This window comes from Carcharodon carcharias, chromosome 8 (assembly GCF_017639515.1).
Source record: "Carcharodon carcharias isolate sCarCar2 chromosome 8, sCarCar2.pri, whole genome shotgun sequence".
In the NCBI taxonomy this organism is placed as follows: Eukaryota; Metazoa; Chordata; class Chondrichthyes; order Lamniformes; family Lamnidae; genus Carcharodon; species Carcharodon carcharias.
The window spans coordinates 94983505-95006681 of NC_054474.1; positions in this window are offsets into that span (position 1 = coordinate 94983505).

Here is a 23177-nt window from a genome sequence, read left to right on the forward strand (position 1 = left end):
GTTGTTTGTCCTGATTTCCCATTTGAATTTTTTAGTCACTACCTTATGTTTATTACCCCTGGTTCTGACCTCGTCCACAAGTACTCAATTAAACCTCTACATAATTTTAAAAACCTCTATCAGGTCACCCCTCCACCTACTCTTTACTTTTGAGAGCTCCAGCATGTCATTCTTTCCTGATAATTATAACCTCTCTGTTCTGTAAATCATTTTTGCACCTTCTCCAGTGCGTCACTTTTTTTTCAGATATGAATACAGAACAGTATTCAGTGCTCTTGAATGTGGTCTAACCAAGGCTCTGTATAAATTTAACATTCTCTGCTTTTCAATTCTATTCCTCTAGAAAAGAATCCCAGTGCTTTGTTTGAATATTTTACCTTGTTAACTCGTGCTGCTACTTTTAACGATTAGATCCCCTTGCTCTTCTACCATATTTAAACTCTTAAGGCGAGAAATTCAATGGAATAGCTACCAATAGTGACGCTACACAGGCAGTGTTGCGGACCACTACTTGTGTGTCCCGTGTGGCATCCAAGACTGATCTGGGCGCATGCAGCTGTGACCCACATGTGCACCTAAACATGTAAAAATGGTGCCTATTTTGTGTTAGAGAAAAATGTAATCAATCCACAGCACAGCAGGTTACTAGAGGAAAAGGCCACACTTTAATTTAGCGCTTTATATATACAATGATCATTGGGAGCAGGTTCAGAAAGATCTGCTCACTGATCTGCAGTTAGAAGCTTCCTTTATACAGTGAGACAACCAAGTGAACGAGACGACATCAGAGTAGCAACAATCATGTGACAATTGGTCAGTTACATATTGTTGGAGGTAATCACATTTTACAATGGGTTAAGTACTTGACAAGTTTAAGCAATTACATCAAGTGCAAGACAAACAGGGGGCTTGGCCTAAATAGCCAAGTGGTTATGGTACTGGGTTTGTAACCCCAAGATGAAGAGTTCAAATCTCACAATGGCAAACTGTGAAACAATGTAACTTCATCTGAAACAGATGGAAATGGGCTTGTACTTGAAAGAGTTCCAGTACTTTGGTGCTTGGCCTAAACTCAAAAGAGTTACAAGACAAAGGCTTGGCCTGAATAGCCAAGTGGTTATGGTACTGGGTTTGTAACCCCAAGATCAAGAGTTCAAATCTCACAATGGCAAACTATGTAACTTCATCTGAATAGGAACAGATGGAAATGGGTTTGTACTCAAGAGAAGGCTTGGCCTAAATAGCCAAGTGGTTAAACGGTACTGTGTTTGTAACCCCAAGATCAGGAGTTCAAATCTCACAATGGTAAACTATGAAACAATGTAACTTCATCTGAATAGGAACAGATGGAAACGTGTTTGTATTCAAAAGAGTTACAAGACAAACAGTTTTACAAAGACATGTTACCTCCAATTAGACCACAATCAACAGTCTACAAGACATAGATTAGGGAAGTTACAAAAAACAGAACGGCAATTAAAAACAAACTGGCCATCATACTTATACAACTAATAATGCACAAAGTTCATTTGATTTTGGCTATAAACCAAGAATACTTTCTTGGTTTTCACACACATTTTCCAATTTATTACTTAGTGACAGAGAGAAACATTTCATTGTTCAATTCAACCTTTACCTGCTCGTACATAAGGTGCAAGTTAAACACTTCCTGGATGTTAATATTTATGACTTGCTCCTGTTTGTCTGCTGTTGGGTAGAGGCAGGCTGTGAGACAATCTGGCTATTTTCTTAGATTGTTTCCTTATTTCTTATCCATCAATATTTTCTTTCTCACCTGCTGTCACACAGCAACTGGCTGATATGATGATAGGCTACCAAACATGAACAATGCTGGTTGTGGCCATGCTTGTCTTGTCCATTTTTTTTAAAGCAAAAGGAGCGCAAAACAGCAAGGTGGGCCCTGCAGTAACGTTATTTAAAATGGTGGATATATTTTTATTCCAAAAATTCTGCAGCCTGTGTTTTTTTTCAGTGTTAGTATGGCGTACAATATTTTTACCTGATGTTAGGTATTACCTGCTTCAGTAAACTTGCAGTATTTCAGCAATGGGTTGAATCTCTAGTCATGCGAGCAGGAAAGACCACAAAATATAATCTGGGTGCCAGTCTATCAATCAGTGATAGCCAAGGAGATTTACTAATTCCATACAGAATAACTTACACTGGAGTGTATTCTGAAGCCTTAGCATGTTCTCTCAAGAGACATTAATAAACTGCATTTTATGGTTTTCACTACTGTCTCAGAGAAAAAATGCACAGTGTTATTTCCTATATCTGTGCTCCCAAACATTCACAATTGATAAATAGTTGATGATGTCACAACAACTTCCTGATGACATGATTAGGCAGTTTAAGTACCTTCAGTGTTTTTCTGCAGTCACTCATCAGTACAGACAATCTGGTTACCTTGCTTTAAAAACAAAAAAAACTGCGGATGCTGGAAATCCAAAACAAAAACAGGATTACCTGGAAAAACTCAGCAGGTCTGGCAGCATCGGCGGAGAAGAAAAGAGTTGACGTTTCGAGTCCTCATGACCCTTCGACAGAACTTGAGCTCGAGTCCAAGAAAGAGTTGAAATATTTGAAAAGAGTTGAAAAATTTCAACTCTTTCTTGGACTCGAACTCAAGTTCTGTCGAAGGGTCATGAGGACTCGAAACGTCAACTCTTTTCTTCTCCGCCGATGCTGCCAGACCTGCTGAATTTTTCCAGGTAATTCTGTTTTTACCTTGCTTTAAAACTCTGCTTTATGTGTAAAATGTCAATGGTATTGTTGGAGAGTTTTGAATCAGCCCTTCTCGTGAAACGTTAACAGCACTGACACATTGTGTGTTGTCACCAATCCTGCTGAGAAATGGAGCCCCTATTGATGTTCCACGGTGCCGGGTGCTGTAAATAATGCTGTTAGGTGTCAGCTGTGGCTCAACTGGTAGCACTTTTGTCTGAGTCATAAGGTTGGGAGCTCAACTCTCACTCCAGACGCTTGAACAAAATATCTAGACTGACACTCCAGTGCAGAGATTCTTCTCTTCAATCCATGAAAATCAGTTTTCATTGTCTTGCACTCTTTGGAGTACTTGGTAGGTTTTCCCTATGTAATCTTCCGCCAGGGAATTTTCACAGGAGGTGTACAATGAGTGTGGTTAATGGTCACATGAATTAAAAAGGTTCAACAGATTTTCCTTAAATGAGTCCTTAGAGGACATGGATATTAAGATTTGCAGAAAATTATTCCAATGCTTAATTGTTCTTGGGGGCTGGGTGGGGGAAGGAGTTAACAGTGAAAGCATGTTGAGATGTATAGAGTTGGAGCTGAATTTTATGGCCTCTCCCACCAGTGGGTTTTATGGTCGCTCCCCCCACCCCCCGCTCCCCAAAGTCAATGGGCTTTTATGTGGCTCACCACAATTTACAGCCCCACCCTGGCTGTGACAGGGCCGTAAAATTCTGCCCTTGGAACTGTTATTTATGACCTCCTTTGAGCTTGGTCACTTTTAGGGTTAATATACTGCTTAGAAATATTTAATTGTTCATTCAAAATTTTATAGAGGTTTCTCTTTGGCTCTGGAGGCTGCGCTAGCCTCGCGTTGACCAACTGGGAGACACTGGAATCTCAGGAGTAATTGTTTATAATGAAACGATCTGACTGGCATTGAACTTTCTCAAGAAGGGTCAATGTCTGCTACAGCATTTCCTTTACTGTAGTTGAAGAGTGATGGAAATTCCGTTTTGGGAACCAAAGCATTTTGGATGTCTTGGAGACTTTGTACACTCTACTTTAAATATTTTGGATGTGGATTCTTAAGTAACGGCATTCTTTAATAACTTCAAGGGGGGAACCATGCATTATGCATTTGGGTACTGATGGATATCGAGTATTGCTGATTCACTTGATGTTACATTTCTCTACGTTGAATTTCATTCCCAATATATTGGCCCATTTGACAAGATTATTTAGACCTTCCTGAAGGCTAACCTCATCTGCTTCAGTAATGGCTCTATAACGTCACAGTCATCTGCACAGAGTCTGATCTGGCTTGATATTCCATCCTGATTGTCATTTATAAGGAGGAGAAACAAATGTGGGCCCAGGACTGCACCTTGGGGCATGTCAATTAAGACTGGTTTCCAGTTTGAGGCTTCCTCATTCACTGTTACTCTTTTATGGCGTTTAGTAAGAAATGTTCTTATCCATTGATTAATATTTTCCCAATTAAATTATAGAGTGAATAGATAAGTGGTAAAGTAGTAATGGTGTGTAAGACAGTTGCAGGAAAAGGATTATCAAAAAAGAATAAACACTAGCAGGAAGGAATGCAGTGCTGAAATGTCTCTGAATAGAATAAAACAAAACAAAAATGAAACAATGCTCAGGAGGTAAACTCTCAAAGCCCAGATGAGCAAACCCCAGGCAGACCTGTATTATATGGGTGAAGAGCACTAATGAAGTGAATAAGATGACTTTGGCATGCGACCAACTTAAATTAGGAGCTAGAATGAAGCGCTTGTGGTATTGCATCCAAAATGATTGAAAATTTTGGGTTGCTAAGTTTGGTGCCTCACAAATTCAGGCTGATGAACTGAGTGAGTTGTACTCACCAACTACTCCTATTGATTAATCAGCCTTTATGCCTTAATTAGCGGTCTGGCCCCCTCATTAGAACTTGACCTACTGTTCATTAACAGAGACACTGGTAGCTAGGAACCTTGGAAGGACTCTTATTTTTATTCAATGTGTGGCTCCATCTATTCTTACACCAACTTGTCTCATCTTGAGGAAAACCTTGGAGCTCCTGGTGCTTCAAGAATATTACAGCCTTCCGCTGACTTTTCTCCAAGCAAAGCTCTCTTGATACACAATGAAAATGAGTGTCCCAATTTGAATTCAGTAATTAAAAAGTTTTGCATTAATTGTGTCACCTCTCTTAAAGTGTTGGGCAGTAATTCTGAAAAGGTGACGTATCCAGTTATCAGCATTTTGAACATGGCTTTCTGTCTATTGGGTATGTGCTACCAATTATGTTTGCTACAGGACAGCTGATCTGATTTAGTGCAAGCAATGCCACTAATGAGTTGTTAGTAAATCAGCAAAATCATCCTCAACATAGCTCATTGGAGCTAGTACCGGCAACATCACTTTGTGTTGGTATGAGACGTTTAACCCTCTCGGCTGAACGTAAAATATCCTCTCGACTTTGAATAAGAGTAAGGATGTTTTTCCTGGTGTCCTGGCCAATGTTCATCCCTCAGCCAATATCACTAAAGCAGATGATCTGATCATGATCATATTGTTATTTGTGAGCCCTTAATTTGCACAAACTGACTACCTTGTTTCCTACGTTACACTTCAAAAATACTGCATTAGCTGTCAAGCACTTTGGTAAGTCCTGAATAGCATAAGAAGTAAGGTTAAATGGAAAGGACCATAGGAACAGCAGTGGGATATTCAGCTCATTGAGCATGTCATTTCTTCTTTAGTCATGACAGACCATTATTCTTACGATACCAGTTCTGCTTTTCCTTTCCTACATCTGTCAAACTGTTTCTGCTCTCCAGCATTTAATTTTGAGCACTGAGCAAACTATTTTCATAATTGACCACAGCAGTCTTAGTTTTTTGATTGTTTCGCAATGTCTCACTTCCTGTTATTCTTGCCACTGATCAGAAGGTTGAGAGTTCTAGCCCCACTGTGAGACGGCACCATATAATGAGGAATAGTAATCCAATGCAGTACTGATTGAGCACTGCATTGATAAGACATTAATTGTGTGGGCATTATAGAGGATATTGCCATATATCACTGCTGCCCCTCGTGGGGATATCATAGGATATTGTTGTACATACTTTGCCACTAATACAGGTAGGAGGGCTAGTGTGACTCTGAAAATAGCTGGTTAATACCCTTTATTAAATCAAACCAATGAGTTAATAAAACACAACCGTTTGCATGCAATGTGTGTGATATATCTGTACCAATAATACTCGTGTACCAGGGCCTCCTCCTGGAGGTTGCAAGCGTGTCAGCCTGTTTGCTTATGCTAGCCTCAGCAAGACTAGATGAAAGTTCTCCAGAAGGCCCAGTGTATTGTAACTTTTAAGTACCTCATTACACAGCATATCATACATCATCAGGTTTCTGTGTTTAAGGTGCTTTTACAGCTCCTGTCATTTAGTATTAAGGTTAACTTTCACTGTTTGTTGTGCATCCCTTTGATGTCTTTTCTCTTCCAAATTTTATTACAGAAGGAACTAATCTGGATTAGAGTCAATTCACCATTAGCATTCCTTTTTCATACTGCCCCCAGAGTACTAAAAGCCTGCCTGGTACATCTGTATATCTTTCTGAAGCCTGTTTTAATCCTGAACCCTACATTCTAGCTCTAATAATATCTAATTGCATATAATGTTAACTAGCTTATTCTACTTAATAATCGGTACATGACTATTCTTGCAGATTTGAGGTAAAATATCTGCTGTTCCCAAAATAGCTATACAGAAAAGAGCAGGGAGTTCTTCTTGTGCCCTGGTCAACATTCCTCCCACCACCAACATCATAAATGATTGAATATCTTGTCATTCATCTCATTACAGTTTGTATGCTTTGCTGTGGTCCAAATCACTGCCATATTTTTCTGCATGATAATAGGCTGTATGTGTAAAGTAATTCACTGTATGCAAAGCAGTTTGAGACAGTACCACCAAGAAGGCAGTCCCTCGGGACCAAGGATGACTTTCTTCCACTCCAGAGTTGTGGGTCCTGAGGTGATTTAAAAAGTCCAATGCTGGATCTGCACACTCTGCCACAGGTGGGGCAGGTAATGTTTGATGAGGTGGTGGGTGGGATGCTAAGATTTTGGTCCGCTCCTTCTGCTGTTTATGCTTGGCCTCCCCCTGGGCCAGTTGGAGACGCTCGAAATGGTTGGCACCTTTGTGGATAGTTCTCCAGTTCAGGTAGTCACAAGCAAGAGGTTCCCACAGATCTGTGGGAATGTTGCATTTTTTTAGGAGGCTTTGAGGATGTCCCTGAAATGTTTCCCTGCTATCCTGGTAACCATTTGCCATGATGGGGATTGGAGTAGAGAGTTTGTTTTGATGGTCTTGTGTCAGGCATGTGAATGATGTGGCCCGCCTACTGTAGCAGATTGGCCATAACTGGTGCCTTGATCTGAGAGAACACAATGTTATTGGAGTGCCTATCCTGCCATTAAATTTGCAAGATTTTCTGTTCCTGGCCACAGTTTATATATGCATCTGCTAGTGACCATGCACTTCATGGAGCTGAAAACCACATGTTATCAGGCTACCAGCGTCGGGGATGGTGTTAGGGGCAACATTATGAGACAATACAGAGACATGATAAGGCACTATGTACATGCAACTCTTCCTCTCTGTAGAGGACGGGGATGTTTTCCTGGTAGGAAGGAAAGAACTGCAATAAAAATAGAAGTTAATTTGAATATGGGCTCAGGGTGTGGTTCAGAACAATTTAAACCTTTTGCATGAAATATCTCAAAAATCACCGTTTGTACTAATTGGCCCCTTCACCAACTCACTTCTAACCTCTGGTAATCCAACTGTACCAATGTTAGAAGCAACATGGATGTCCTTTTGAGTGCCATATAGAAGTGTTTTCACCCTGGTAGTTGGCTTGGGTCATCCTTATCATTAGAGTACTGTCAGATAATGTTCATTTTGCTATTGTCTTGTCATCCTGTCAAGTACAAAAATACAACTGATATTCCTGTTTCATTGTAGGAAGTAATAAAATTTCTCTAAGCAGTGCACATCATTAGACTGGATGGAAATATAATATTCAATAGAGCGGAGGCCACCATTTCTAGTGCCTCTTCCTGAATGTCTGTGCTATTTGCTTTTCAATTTACTTTTTAGCACATTAGCCTATAAAATGTACCTCTATCATTACATGTGGTTCTGGAGATAGAGATGTTAATAAACTACCTCTTCTAAATAGGTGGATGAATGTGATGCGTGGACGTAACATCCAGATGAATGACGTAGATGAAAAATTAGGATGCAGCACCTTTACATATAAGGGAGTTTTACTGGCTTAAAAACAAAAATACTGCGGATGCTGGAAATTCAAAACAAAAACAGAATTACCTGGAAAAACTCAGCAAGTCTGGCAGCATCGGCGGAGAAGATGCCGCTAGACCTGCTGAGTTTTTCCAGGTAATTCTGTTTTAGTTTTACTGGTTTACTGCCTGTAAGAGGGAAAAGATTTACTGAGAGGGGAACAGCTGAGAGGAGGCCCCTGCTCAAATGTTAAGAGAAAGTGAGTAAAGATAGGAGAGGGCTAAAAACATTTAGAGCTCAAATTAAGAGATTAAGCAGCAACCAGGGGACAGAGGGTAGAAGCAATTTAGGTTTGCCCTGATCAGAGAAGAGATGTGATTGGGCCATCAGTCCTTCACGGGGTGCGCTGTTGATGCTTACTTCTTCAAAGAAACATGGACAATATGAATTGGAGATATGGGGCAGAATTTTGCCCTTGTGGGCGGGAAGCCGACGCCACCCGTGATTGGCATTGCACTGTGATTTTACACGGGCGGGCCAATTAAGGCCCACCCAGCGTGGAATGCGAGTGGCAGTGCTGAGCACTGGCTGTGCAGGCAGTGAGAGGAGTGTGAGTGGGCCTAGTGCGAACTTTGCATGAAAGAGCGCTTCAATCTCCTGGAGCTGCCTCAGGGAGATGAAGCGCTGTTTAAAAATCTAATGCACAAGATAAAATTGTCATAAAACATGTCCCCCATGGGACAAGTTTTTAATTCAAGTGTTAAAATTATTATTATTCGCTTTAGGAAACCTCTTCCCGCCGTGGATGAGGTTTCCTAAAAAATGCAAAATCTGCTTGGCCGTTTCACCTGCCAATCAAATGTTAGGTTGAGTGGCAGTGAAAAATTCAGCATGATAACTTAATAGGCCTTTTAATAGTTGGTGGATGCGCTGCCGGCTCTGGCCCACGCCCGCTGAGCTAACTATTGCGAGAGTGCACGTTGACATCAGGACGCTCATCCAATGTCAATGTGCTTTATTTCAGGCATGGGTGCGTCCCACGTGCCGAGGGTAAAATTCTGCCCATAGGGTTGGCTTTCCGTCTTCATTGCCTGGGCAGCAGTCCATGGAAGTGGATCAGTTGCCCTTTCTACAATCCACCTGATTTTCACCTCACTGATTTGACAGATTTTATAAAGCCAGAACTGGCCAGGTGGGGAAGACAGCAATCAGCCCATAGAATTAGTGCCAAAGAACAGAGTGCCAGGCCAAGGTGGAAAACAGATAGTCATGAGGGAGAGTCACTGGCTAAGAGGCTATGAGCTAACGACAGGTTGAAAGGTTAAGGTGAATGGAGTCAGATTAGAGAGAGAGAGAAAGAAAATGAGAGACCGGTCAAAGCCTGTGTGGGGTTAGGCTCGGGAGAAGGAATGTGGATAGAAAGGTGATGTGGCAGGAATTTGACAACTTAAAAGAAAAACTGGACCTCAAATTTAAGCCACGTGGAGATGATAAAATGATTTGCAGCAAAGCACAATGGTGTATTTATTACTCAAAAGAACTAATCATGAGAACTTAGAGTAATGTTTAAGCTTCAACATGGCTGTAAGTGATAAATTTTGGGCCCTTTAAAATTATGCATTACCTGGTAATACGTTGAATAATACAGTAGTTGGAACAGAAGTGCTCGAAATCATAAGGTGTTTTCATCAGGTAAAAAGGGAAAGCCTAGGTGGTGGGGGGGAGGGGGTCATATTCCAAAAGATGAGCTGGGGGTTTCCTGGAAGTCTCCAATCAAGGACTGTACAGCAACTGCCCAGGAAGATCAAACTTCCAATAACATTGGGAACCATCCGATACTCCGATTTAAATCAAGGGCTTTGGATGGCTCTGACTCTGAGTAGAATAGTTACCTGGGAAAAGTTAGAAAAATTACAACCACTTCTAATTCCTGGGTGACTGTATAGCGACCTACCCTCAGCACTCCCCCCAACCCCTGATGATCTCCCACACCCCCATGACCACCACGACTCTCCTGCCCCCCCAACTCATCTTAACCACACAACCCATCCTACCATCATTTCCCCCCCTCCCCTGCCCTGACCCATCCTACCTACTTATTTTACACTCTTACCTCCTCCCTGGTTTTTCAAAGTGGCTGGGGCCTTTAAACTTACCTGCTTTACGGTAGCTGGTGCCATGAAAATGGGGCATGACTTCCATTCTCCCGACACTGCTGCCCTAGACGGAAAGCCTCAGAACCCCATTGCACTGCACCATCCTCACCTGGCCCAAGTCAGAGGGTTGGCTGAGAAATGTGCAACTGCAGCTAAGGTTAATAAAAGTGCCACTCCTCAGAAGTCTGGCCCTCTAATGTTTGATGAGTCAGTAGTTAATGAGTTCAAAGTTAAGATGGTGAAAAGAACAAGATTGGGTAGATTTATTCTTTATATAGAGGGTTGTAAGACGTAAAAGGCCTGAGCAGACTTAATGATGGAAGTAGATTCTGTAAGGGAGTTAAAAAAAAATTTAAAAATGAGAAGTATTAAAATGTGAATGATACAGTACTAAGTGTACAGCCCCCTCAGAGCTAGCACAGGCTTGACAGGCTGAATGGCCTCCTTCTATGGTGTAAAATTCTAGGAATGTGTTTGAGGCTGAAACAGATGCATGAGTTTCAATGATGTCATAAACCATGACAATAAAGCTGTGAGCGTATTATTGGGCTGTGTAGTTTTCATTATTTAGGCTTTGGAAATGGAGTCCAAGATGCAGGGGCACAATTCTGATGGGAAAGGCACTGGATACCATCGTGGTAAAGGGGTTTGGGTGCACAGACCTAAGGACTGCCAGAAGCATTTGCAGCAGGCAGGTTATGATGTCAATCGGTGTGCAACACTGATTCGATACCAGTACTACCATTTTTGAACAGCATGCTCCAGCCTACATCCTTAACTTGTACAGATGAACACAATATTAAATAACATGAATGACCACCCTCCAACCTTCCCCAGCAGGGATCATGAACCACTTAAAGGTTAGTTGCTTGATTATTTCTTCTGGCTACTCATGCAACTGTACATGTTTATGGAGCTTTCCTTTACTTGCCTAAAGTACTAATAGTTTGGAGGGAGGGGTGTAGCTGGTGCTGAAGTACTTTCTCATTCATTTAAAAACATGTACTGAAACAAGTTGCTTCGTGACTAGGCTACCCTCTTGGAATTGAACATGAATGTGAGAATGAAGAAAGATTGTGAAGACCAGGACAAGCGGCTGGAAGAGGGAGGAGGGAGAGAAAGGCTCTCAGCAGGAGCCTGTATCCACAGAGGAACTTAAGGTAGCAATCTAATGTTGCTCAGCTCCAGATACAGGATGCCTCTCCTTTCCACCTCTTCTGCCAGGCTCCTGTGCACTATCTGAAAACCTTGGCTCTCTTCTCCCTTGCATGTTCAGCCATTTGTCCCACTACCTCCTGCAGCTAAAATGCAACTTCTCTTTAAGAGGTGCAGTTTGCATTTATGTAGTACTAGACACTTACAATATCAGAACACCTATGGACACATGCGGATAGTTTCAGCTGCACGGACACTAATTTATAACAGCAAGCAACACGATTTTAATGTGCTACCTGCATCACACTGAACAGCTACAAGTTATTCAACTATTGCAATCACCATGTCTGTTTTTGGGTGAGGTTATTCAGTTTAACGCTTAGTGTTTTCTTAGCCAGCTGAACTATGTTGTATAGCTGGGTCAATTATTTTGTTCTCCTCAACATCAGAATTTAAGGGTTTACAAAACCAGGGGAAGAATTTTTCGTTTGGTATATTGGGCGTATGCCCAATATGTTCGAGTGTAAAATAGTATGCACAACATTTCAGTCGGCGGGCATGCGCTGAAGTCGGAAGCACACCGACAATTTAAGAGGGCTATTAAAACCCATTAACATTGCAATTAACTGGTATTTTTCATTGCCCATTCAACCTTATGGTTGGCGGGCTGGCAAATTGGCCAGGTGGCCTTTGCATTTTTCAGGAAACCTCATCCAATGGCGGGATGAGGTTTCTGTCATCAAATTAAAAAAAAATGTTTGGACGGAATTCTCGTGTTGTGTATGTTGGGGGTGACTGCTTCTGAAATGTGAGCATTTTTTCCTGGTTTTTAAAATCTTTATTTTTTGTATTTAAATTCTTCAGCTCCCTGAGGCAGCTCTCTTCCTTCAGGGGGCTTTCAGTGCGCACTCCCCCATGCTTGCACTGACTTCAGTGTTCGCCCTCCTCCTTCCCCCAACCCATGCAGCACTGATTGTATCAGCGCCCGCTTTACACTGGCTAGCCATTTATTGGTTAGCCAGTGTGAAATCATGGTCAGGGACCGATCACGGTTGCCGGTCCATTCCCCAACCGCTACCGGGCCCGCTGATCGCGCCTACCAGCTGAGTTGAAAATTCGGACCCAGATCCAGCAGGCCTATGGTAGAAATGGCTACAACAAACATCATGACCAGAATTTTACACTCTCTTTCCCCCCAACACCAGTGGGTTCTGAGCTGTGCGTTGGCGAGAGCATGAAATTACACGGACAGGATTCCCCCCCGGGATTCTGCCCACCCCAATGTCAGAGTGATTTCACGCTAGGGTGGGCAGGGCCTCAGACGGGAAGCCTGCCCTTGCCTTTCGGAAAATAAAAGCGCATAGTGTAGGGGGTAACATAATAGCATGGATAGAAGATTGGTTGCCTGGCAGAAAGCAGAGAGCATGCATAAATGGGTCTTTTGCAGATTAGCAGGATGTTACGAGTAGAGTCCAACAGGGGCCTGTGTTGGAGCCTCAACTTTTTACAATTTACATTAATGACTTGATGAGGGGAGTGAAGACACGGTAGCTAAATTTGCAGATGAGACAAAGATAGGTAGGAAAATTAGTTGTGAAGAGGACATGAGGAGGTTGCAGACAGATATAGATAGGTTGAGTGTGTGGACAAAAGTCTGGCAAATGGAGTTTATTGTGGGAAAATGTGAAGTTGTTCACTTTCGTGGGAAGAGCAAAAAGCAGAATATTATTTAAGTGGAGAACACCTGTATAATATAGGTGTTCTAGTAAGAATCACAGAAAGTTAGTACGCAGGTACAGCAAGTAATTCAGAAGGCTAATGGAATGTGATCCTTTATTATGAGAGGGATTGAACCTAAAAGTAAGGATGTTATTCTTCAGTTATACAGGGCATTGGTGAGACTGCTCCTTGAAAACTGTGTGCAGTTTTGGTCTCCTTATTTAAGGAAGGATGTAAACGCATTGGAGGTGGTTCAGAGGAGATTTACTAGATTGATACCTGGAATGAATGGGTTGGCTTATGAGCAAAGGTTGGATAGACTGGGCTTGTTTCCTCTGGAGTTTAGAAGAGTGAGGGGTGATTTGATTGAAGTATATAAGATTCTGAACGGTCTTGACAAAGTGGACGTGGAAACAATGTTTCCTCATGTAGGTGAGTCCAGAACTAGGGGGGCATTGTTCTAAAATTAGGGGTTGCTCTTTTAGGACAGAGATGAGGAGAAATTTTTTCTGAGGGTTGTGCGATTTTAAAGGCAGTGGATGTGGGGACATTGAAATCTTTAAGGCAAAGGTAGATAGATTCTTGTTAGGCTAAGGGAATCAAAAGTTATCGGGGTTAGTTGGGAATGTGGAAATTGAAACACAAGATGATCAGCCATGATCTTATTGAATGGCAGAGCAGCCTTGAGGGGCTGAATGGTCTACTCCTGTTCCTATTTCTTACGTTCTTATGCCCCAGTTAAGGCCCTTAAGTGGCCACTTAAGAGCTATTTCCTGCTGAGCCTCAATTTTCAGACTGGCAGGCGGCTGACAGCTCGGGGGTGAAGGTCAGAAATGAAGTGAGTTAGATCTTGGCTGGGAAAGTGGGACGTTCCTTCCATTAGAAGCCCCCTTCTGACTGAGGGGCACCCTCCTCTTAAGTCCCAGTGACCTTCGGACCTCTCCCACTGCCCCTGGCCTACCCCCAAGACCTCAAATATCCCCACCTCATGACCACTGATATCTTTTTCTCTGATCTCCTGGACTTAGGCTCAGGAAACTTTTTGCAGTGCCTCTTCTGGCCACTGCAGCAAGGTTCCTGGAGGGACTGGAGAGCTGCTGACCAATGTAATTCACCGACAGCTCTCCAAGCAGGGCCTCCTCCAAGTGAGGAACAGAATTCCCACCTATTGCCAATCAACACTCTTTAGGGCTTACAATTACAGCGGGGCTCTAGGTGCTGGCAGGGATGTGTTCCCAGCGACTCTTCGGAAGTCCGAGCCTCTGCCATCCTAAAAATTCTGGCCCATGAGCAGCTTGTTCTAAACTTGGCAATTGTTGTGGACAAGGTGAGAAAGAATGACTGAAATCCTTGTCCCCTTCCCTACTGTCCACAATCAGTAAGCTTTTGAAAGGAAGATGTGCGTGTGCTTTTTAACCCCTGAATGTGTGGACAATCTGAATAACCAGCAGCAAGCTTTTTGTGGGTTTAAATAAAGAGGATTGTTTATTCACACACTCACCTCAAATCTAATGCTATGGCACCTGCTCACACAATCACATACAGAAACACACTCAAGGAAAGTACAGTTGAAGAGAATAGCGCACTTTTACAAGATATAAATAAAGTAAGTTCCTAATTTACATGCTTGTCCTGTTCTGGAAAAAACACATTGTAGGCCTGATGGAAAAGGTGTCTTCACTTCTGAAATGCCGTTTAGATAAAATCAGCAGCTGGATTCATGTGCTGAAGTGGTTTTCAAGATTCTCTCGAAGAGATGGACTTTCTGTAGGTCACAAAATTAGTTGATTATAGCCTCGTTACCAGGAGGTCAGTTTGTTGTATTGGTAGAGCCAAAGACGAAGAGGTTTGGAGACCTTGTGATGCTCCAGCCTCCAATTCTTAATATGTAGATGTTACTGTCCTTTCTGCTGCCGCTCTGTCTCTGTAAACAATACTTAAAGATTAAAATGGGAGACCAATGTGGCTGCCAAACATGGCTGCCTTATCATGTGGCTCCTCATAGTTCCCCTTTCCAAATGTGGTGTTTGTCTTTTGATTACCCACAAACTGGTTTATTGTTTGAAAGCATTCATCCAGATAGGGTTTGAAACATCTCTGTCTGTGTTACAGAAAAACCCATTCAATTCAAGAATCTATTTTAGATGGTCTCAGGTTGTGGGTAGTTGACACATCTTAACCTGGAATGTATCGTTTTGTCCTTGTGAGATAGAGTGATAGTTTTGGAATTCACAGATCAGGTCAGATGACCTGACGGCCATATTTTGCAGCACACATTGTCCATTTTAAAAGAAAAGTCAGTTCTGAAAGATTCCACGCTGACTAAGGTTCATATTTTTAAAGTTATGAATATGACATTCCTTTATTGGGCACGATACAATTCAGAACCTCTGGTCCATCAAACTCCTATGCCCTTCAATATCTTGAGAAAGGTGCTTCAGAGTGCGTTATGCAGAAGCAATGAAGCCTTACTGTACATAATTTCCCTGCTTCCACCAATAACATTTCAAGATAAATGATAGCCTGAGAGGACTAATGCTCTTTTCTCTAGGAACGAGAAGGCTGAGTGGTGACTTGATGGAGGCCTTTAAGATTATAGAAGGGTTTGATTGACTAGATGTAGAAGTTTTCACTTTTGCAAAAGGCTACATACTAAAAACATAATTTAGTCACCAAATAACTGGAGAAACGTCTTTACTCAGCGCCAGATTAATTAGAATGTGGAAGTTGCTACCACAAGGAGTCGTTAAGTGAATAGCATAGATGCATTTAAAGGGAAGCTAGATACGTACATGAGGGACAAAGGAATAGAAAGATATATTCATAGTTAGAAAAAGGGTGGGAGCCCATGTGGAGCAAACGGCTGCAAAATGGCCTTTTTCTATACAGTACATTCTATATAACGGGAGCTAGATGGTCCAGTGATCTGATCATGAAATTTCACCGCAATTATTTCAATGTCACTATTCTGAATCAATAAAAGAAACTAGTACAAGTCTCTGGATGTTCTTTTCTAAAAATCAATTGTTACAAGCAAGTGGGAGATGGGGCAGTTAGGACAAATATATCATAGGGGCCTGCAGGCATTCCATTACTGAAATCATTAACTCTAATGTTCTTTTGGAACTGGTCCATTGTATTGATTTAGTTTGAGAGTTCCAGCTAGTTAAAAAGTAGAATGTACAAACTCTTTGCAGTACCAATTTAAAACAAAGGGTGATTTGAGAGTGCCTAGCTTTTATTTCACATTGTCAGTTAGTTTTCAGTTTTTCTGTACGAGCTTCTACACTATTTACTGTCAGGATTTTGTACTGTTTAATCCATCAGTATTCTTAATTGGGGTTTTTTTTTGGATGATATGATGGGAATCTTCACTGGTTAGCTTAGAAAGATTTCCTTATGGTATTTTTAAAAATTTGTTCTTGGAACTTGGTGACGTTACCTGCAAGGCAACTACAGTTCCACGCCTGAACCTCCAATCAGGTTTACAAACCCTGCTGCAGCATTAAACAGGCCTTTATCAAAGTCACAAATGGTGTCTTATATAATTCTAACCACGGTGAATTGTTCCCCCTTGTCCTTTCAAACTGTTTGCATCTGTTGGTAACACCGTTCTCCTCTGACACCATTCCTTCATTATCCAACTGATTGGGTGGGGTTGCCTTTGCCTGGTCCCTTTCTTATCTGTTCCATGTTGGCAAGGCAATCTCCTGTAATCAATCCTTCTCATTCTTGCAAGGTTACCTCTGACATTCTTCAAGGATCTATCTTCAACCATTTCTTGCTTCTTGTGTACAGCCTGCCATTCAGTGATGCAGATTCCAATGTCAGTTGATGTCAGCCAACATTATCTCACTGCCACCTCTCTCGACCCTTCCACTCTATTTGATTTGCCGCCCAGCTTCTCTGACATCCAGTATTAAATTGAATGGAAATTTCCTCCAATGAAATATTGGGAAGAGCAAAACCAGGTCATTGAGTGTATTTAAGACCGAGATAGATAGATTCTTGATTGGTAAGGGGATCAAAGGTTATGGGGAGAAGGCGGGAGAATGGGGCTGAGAAACTTATCAGCCATGATTGAATGGCGGAGCAGACTCGATGGGCCGAATGGCCTAATTTCTGCTCCTATGTCTTATGTTCTTATCATAGCCACTGATTCTGTCTCCCTCCCTGGTTACTGTCTGAGGCTGAACCAAACTGTTTGCCTTGGCAGCCTGTCTGACCCTGAGATGAGCTTCCAACCCCATTTCCTCTCCATCACCAAGACCTACTTCCATTTCCATAACATCGCCTGTTTCCACCCTACCTCTGTTCACCTGCCATCCATGTCTTTGTTACCTCTAGGCTCAGCTATTCCAATGTTCTCCTGTCCTGGCCTCCTACCTTGCACTATCCTTAAACTTGAGTTCATCCAAAATTCTGCTACTGTATCTTAACTTGAATCAAATCCTGTTTACAGCAATCTCTGCTCACTGATCTACATTGGCTTGCAGTTTATCAATATCTGAATTTTAAAATTTTCATTCTTGTTTTCAAACCCATCAATGGTCTCACCCCCCCCCCCCCCCCCCCCCCCACCCCCTCTATCTCTAATCTCTTTCAATCCTACAGCCTTCTGAGATCTCCAATTCTGGACCCTTACAAATCCCCAATTTTTATTGCTCCATTATTGGCGGCCTTGTCTTCACTTGCCTCAGTAAGAAGCTCCAGAATTCCATCCATAAAGCTCTTCACCCTTTTCCAAGACACTCAGGAGCGTTACCTTTTATCACCTTATGTGGCTCGGTGTCACATTTTGTTTGATAACTTGCCTGTGAAGCTCCTTGGAAACTTTTATTGTGATAAAGGCACTATGTGAATGCACTTGTTGTATTTTTTGTTATGCAACTGGAGTCACCAGTTAAGTTGGGCTTGAGTATTGCTGAAAAAAGAGACTTAAACATAAGTTCTGTACTACCAAACAACTGTTTGTAGGGCTTAGTGGGTTCACTTTCTTGACGGACATTAGTGAATCAGTTGGGTTTTTATAACCATCCAGGAATGTTTTATGGCTATATATTATTTGCTGCTCCACAAATTAGCTGATTAATTGAATTGACTTTCACAACATGCCATGGTGGAACTTGAATTGGGACCTCTGGGTTGTTAGTCATGTGCCATAACTACCAGACTACTGTACCCACTTATTTAGCTATTGCAGTTATTTCTTTTTTAATTATTGCTTCATGGCTCTCAGTGGTTTTGTGAACTCAATGAGTAGATGAACCAAACTTCCCAGAACAGCCCCTGCTTCGATATCTGGAGTGTGCTGAAGCCAACTTCCCCACCACTTGTGGGTTAGGAGACTCTAACTAACCAGGGTTCCCAGTCCTGACGCCTTTAGGTAATGCTTGTCTGGTGAGGACAGGGTCTGCTTCATTTCTGAGATCCCTGGTGGTTGCCTGTGTTGCCCTCATCCACTGTCCAAGGTCATCCACAAAGAATAACAACTCAAGGGATGTATTAGAGGGTACCTGGCACTCACCGAACTGTACTACCAGCAAAAAGCTTTAATGAATGAGGGAGAAGAAAAAGATTTTTAAAAAACACACTTAACTCAAGAACTCCCTTGTGTGAAGGCTGCTGTCAAGCTTCTGACGCTACCATTCGGGAATGCCGGAACAAATCCAAAGGCGTCTATGATTTCTCTTGAAGTACTGGATTAGTATTATCGTGTCTGAAAGGGCTTTAATTACACTATTCATCACTCCACCACTGAAATCAGTGCAGTAGCAATTATTTGCAGGAAAAAATAGCACACTTTCTCTGAGGATTATTACAAGAGCTGTTTTTGTCAGCTGAAAGCCTCTGAATCCATTCCTGTTCATTTAAATGCTTTCAGCACTCCTAATTTGTTCTAAGATTAGAATTCTTCAGTTACAATAGATGCATCATGATTAAATAGAAGGCCCTTGGAATGGGTGTTCATTGTTTTTAAATCACAGAATATCTAATGATGCAAAAAAGCATTTGAAATAGAATATAAGAAATGTTTTGGGACAGTAAAAAAACATTAGGCCCAACTTGATCAGACATCATCCCAATGTCACTTACCTTTATCCTGCAGCCTCCAACCAGCGATATTTCTAATTGTCTCTCAAACAATTTTTAACATCATTTTGTTTCAGTTGCCTTTTTGTTTCTCGTGTCTCGAGATGCACGAGGCAGACAAAGTACATTCTCACATCTGTTTCCGTAGCTCGTTTTTCTTGGAGCAGGTTGTCAGTCTGAAGCCAGAGGTTGTAGGTTGAGGGGTGTCACTCCAAATCAAGCATGGCTGGCCAGGAACTCTCCCACTCTTGCCACCTGCTTTTGGCATATTGGAAGAATTTACAGGTTGTTAATCAACTTCTTTGGCCACGTTCTGATTGCACTTTCCATGGCCATCAAGCCCTGCAGTGGGCCTTGAGCCCTGAGCTTCTGGCTCAGAGGCAGGGATGTTACCCACCCACCAAAAGACCACCTTGTTTCCCTTTTCTGCCAAGTTATTTCAGAACTCGTTTGCTCTTTGGGTGAATTAATTTTAGCCTGACTTCCATGCTTATTCTTAGCTTCATTATTTTGCTTGTGGCCCCTTGGATTAGAACCCTTCATTGGTGTGAATGTTTTTTATAATTTCACTTCATCCTTCAAAATTTAATAAGAAAGGTTTATTTGTAGCTGTGAGGAAACATATAATGGAGGCTCGTGAGAAGGATCATGACCTTATTTACATTAGATGGAGCGCAACATGTCCTTGGGTAAAACAACAGCTTGTACTTATACATTTGGATGGTGCCTTGATCATAGAAAAACATCCCAAAGCTTTTCACAAAGAAGAAAGGAAGTCACTGAACCAATGAGCCACTGCTGGGGTGGTAGCAGTTTTAAGGAGGATTTTAAATGTTGAGAGAGAAGTAGAGGGGACAAAAGATTGCAGTTAGTTGACAGAATGCAGTTGGTTGATCAGTATGGTTCAGCTGATGTTACTGGAACTAAACTTGTTTACTGTCCTTAACTAGGCCTGAATCATACAGCCACAAGCTACACAGCAGAGCAAAGCAAGCTAAATAAACAACTTTGCATCATGTATAGTGCCAACTTAAGTTAATAACAAAGGTACACTTGACTAAGCCTTACATCAATTTTTTTCTATCTTGCTCTCTCAGACCCTAATTAAGTGCACTGTATTGATGTGTGTGTATGTGATAGAGAAAATGAGATTCATTTTCCAATTCTCACTAATTAGGCCAGGTAGGCATCACACAAGTTTCCAAAATCCAGGACCCAGTCGCTTTGACAGAACTCAGGGGATCCCTGACACCAAAAGATTTCTGTTCATTTGTTCAGACATCTTGCATTTTTCTACAGTTGTTGAATCAGTAATACAGCATTTCTGTTGCTCTGTATGCTAATATAACAATCACTGCAATGTTAAGACTGAGGGCAGTGTGTTTGATGTAGTCCACATGGATTTTAGCATGGCTTTTGACAAGGTCCCATATGGCAGACTGATCAGAAAATTAAAAGCTCATGCAAAACCAGGAAAAGTGGCAAGTTAGATCCAAAATTTGCTCTGACAAGAAGTAAAGGGTTATGGTCAATAGGTATTTTTATTAATGGAAGCCTGAGTCCAGTGAGGTTCCTCAGGGTTCAGTACAGGCTTTTTGCTGTTCTTGGTCTATATCAGTGATTTTGACCTATGATGTGGGGGGGTGGTGGGGGCATGATTAAGAAATTTGCAGATGAGTTGAAAATTGTGAGGAATAAATCTTTTGGCTGCAGGATGTTATCAATGGCTGGTCAGAAAAGTGGAAATGGGACTCAATCTGATGAAATATGAGTGCATTTGGGGAGGACAAACAAGGAAAGGGAGTTTAGAATAAATGGTAAGATACTGAAAGGTATAGAGGAACAGAAAGATCTTGTAGTGCATGTCCTCAGGTCCTTTTAAGGTAATAAGACAAGTAGATTAGGTAGTTAAGGGGTAATTTCCTTTATTAACGAAGGCATAGAAAATAAGAGCAGAAAGGTTATGCTAGGACCATATAAAACACTAGTTAGGCTGCAGCTAGAGTACTGAGTACAGTTTTGGATACCAAATCACAGGAAAAACATGATCACGTTAGAAAAGGTACAGAGGAGATTTGAGGATGTTGCCAGGGATGGAGAATTTTAGCTATGAGGGAAGATTGGATAGGCTGGGGTTGATTTCTTTGAAAGAGGAGGTGGAAAGGGTATTTAATTGAGGTATGTGTGATAGGGGCCTGAATAAAGCAGAAAGGAAGAATCTGTCTCCATTAACAGACCAAGAGCTGGAAAGTGGGACCACTCTAGATAGCTGGCACGATGCACTGAATGGCTTCCTTGCGTGCTGTAAATTTTCTGTTTTCACATTTTCTTTTGAGCAGCTGACACTGTCCTTTGTAAGTTCATACCACATGAGTCTTTGGCAGTGCTCACATTTACAGGGGTCCCTTGTGGGTGTGTTGCAATTGGCTCCTGCTAACTATTTGCATGGGCTAATCAGAAATATGTCCACATTTGAAAGTTGTGTCACAAATATATCAATATTTACAGAGGGTTCTTGGAAATGAATCAATATTTGAAGGGAGGCCTTGTAAGTGACAATATTTGCAGGAGGACTTTGAGAGTGACTCAATATTTAGAGGAGTGTTATGCTCCTGAAAGCCAGTTGGTGAAGGAACAACCCAAAGCCAGTCTTTATTTGGAATAGATTTATTCACAGAATGAGACATTACAGGTTATATATATATATATATATATATATATATATATATACCCACTCAAAGCCCTCCACCTGTATGTACTGAACCTCAATTGAAATATTTAACGAGGAGGACTTTGGAAGTGATTTATTATTTACAGTGGGTCCCTTTCAAGTTACAGTATTTACAGAAAGTCCCCAAAGGTTGTCAATATTTGGTGAGGCTTACAAGACTCTTTTAATATTTCTAAGGCGTTCCTGAGATTAGGTTAGTTGTAAACAGGGTGCTCCACGCAGAAAGATTTGAAAGCTGGATAGAGGGTTTCATGTTGCATAACCTCCTCTTGCAAAGTCTTATCACAGTGACAGTGGAAGGGGTTTAGAAAAAGGTGACTGCAGCTGTCAGGTTTGATAGCAGTGCCAAAATGGGTTCCTAATTGGCATCTTAACCATAATGTCGGCTGTAAATCTGCTTTCTTTGGGCATTCTATTAAATGGGCCATTTAATGCATTTTCTCTGGCAATCTCTTGTCAGTACATAGGTTATTAGGAGAATTAGTCTTCTCCATTTGTCCTCTTTTCTGAAAGATTAATTCACATAAGCTCTTAGCATTTTGAATGTTTTAATACAATGTTTTCTTAAGCAGGCACAGAAGACAACTATTTCCTTTATAATTTTATTGTGACATTGATGTCAGATAGCTATGAGTTAAAAGGCAGTCATTTCAGTTGAGTGCTTTCTCTACACAAATCAAAAAATCCAATCAAAATGGGTAAATTTGACAGAATTTGGGGTGAGATATTTCCACATGATGCAATTGAAGTTAATTGCATTCTAATATTGCACTCTCCTGCTCTGTTTCCTCCCCATCTGGCCCTTTACTTTCATTTGAGAGCTCATTTAAGCCAGCACTCTGCTTTCCCCTTGCTGCCTAAGCATGGATGAGGTTACAATATGTAGTAATTACCTAGTCCTGGTCAGTATGACTTTCACCTTGCTGTCTGGTGCTGCTTTAGGTTGGAGTCTGATTTGAGTCAGTGTGGAGGAAATATTGATTGATTGTAAAGCTAATTGGTAACTCCCTCTACATGTGAAGATAGGATCAGTTGATTATCATTCTAAACAGAGTCCCAGTTATAGTGAAAAGTGTCAATGAATGAGGAAAATCATTTCTGGGAGATTAAAATCACTGGCCTTGTGCTCCAAGAAATGTGGGATTTAAATCTGCAAAATTGTTTTGCCCTTAATTTCTGGGTTCCTGTGAAACGTGCAATATGAAAAGGAACAAGAACACAAAAACATGAGTTCAACGACTTCAACCTGCTCAACTATTCCCTCAGCTC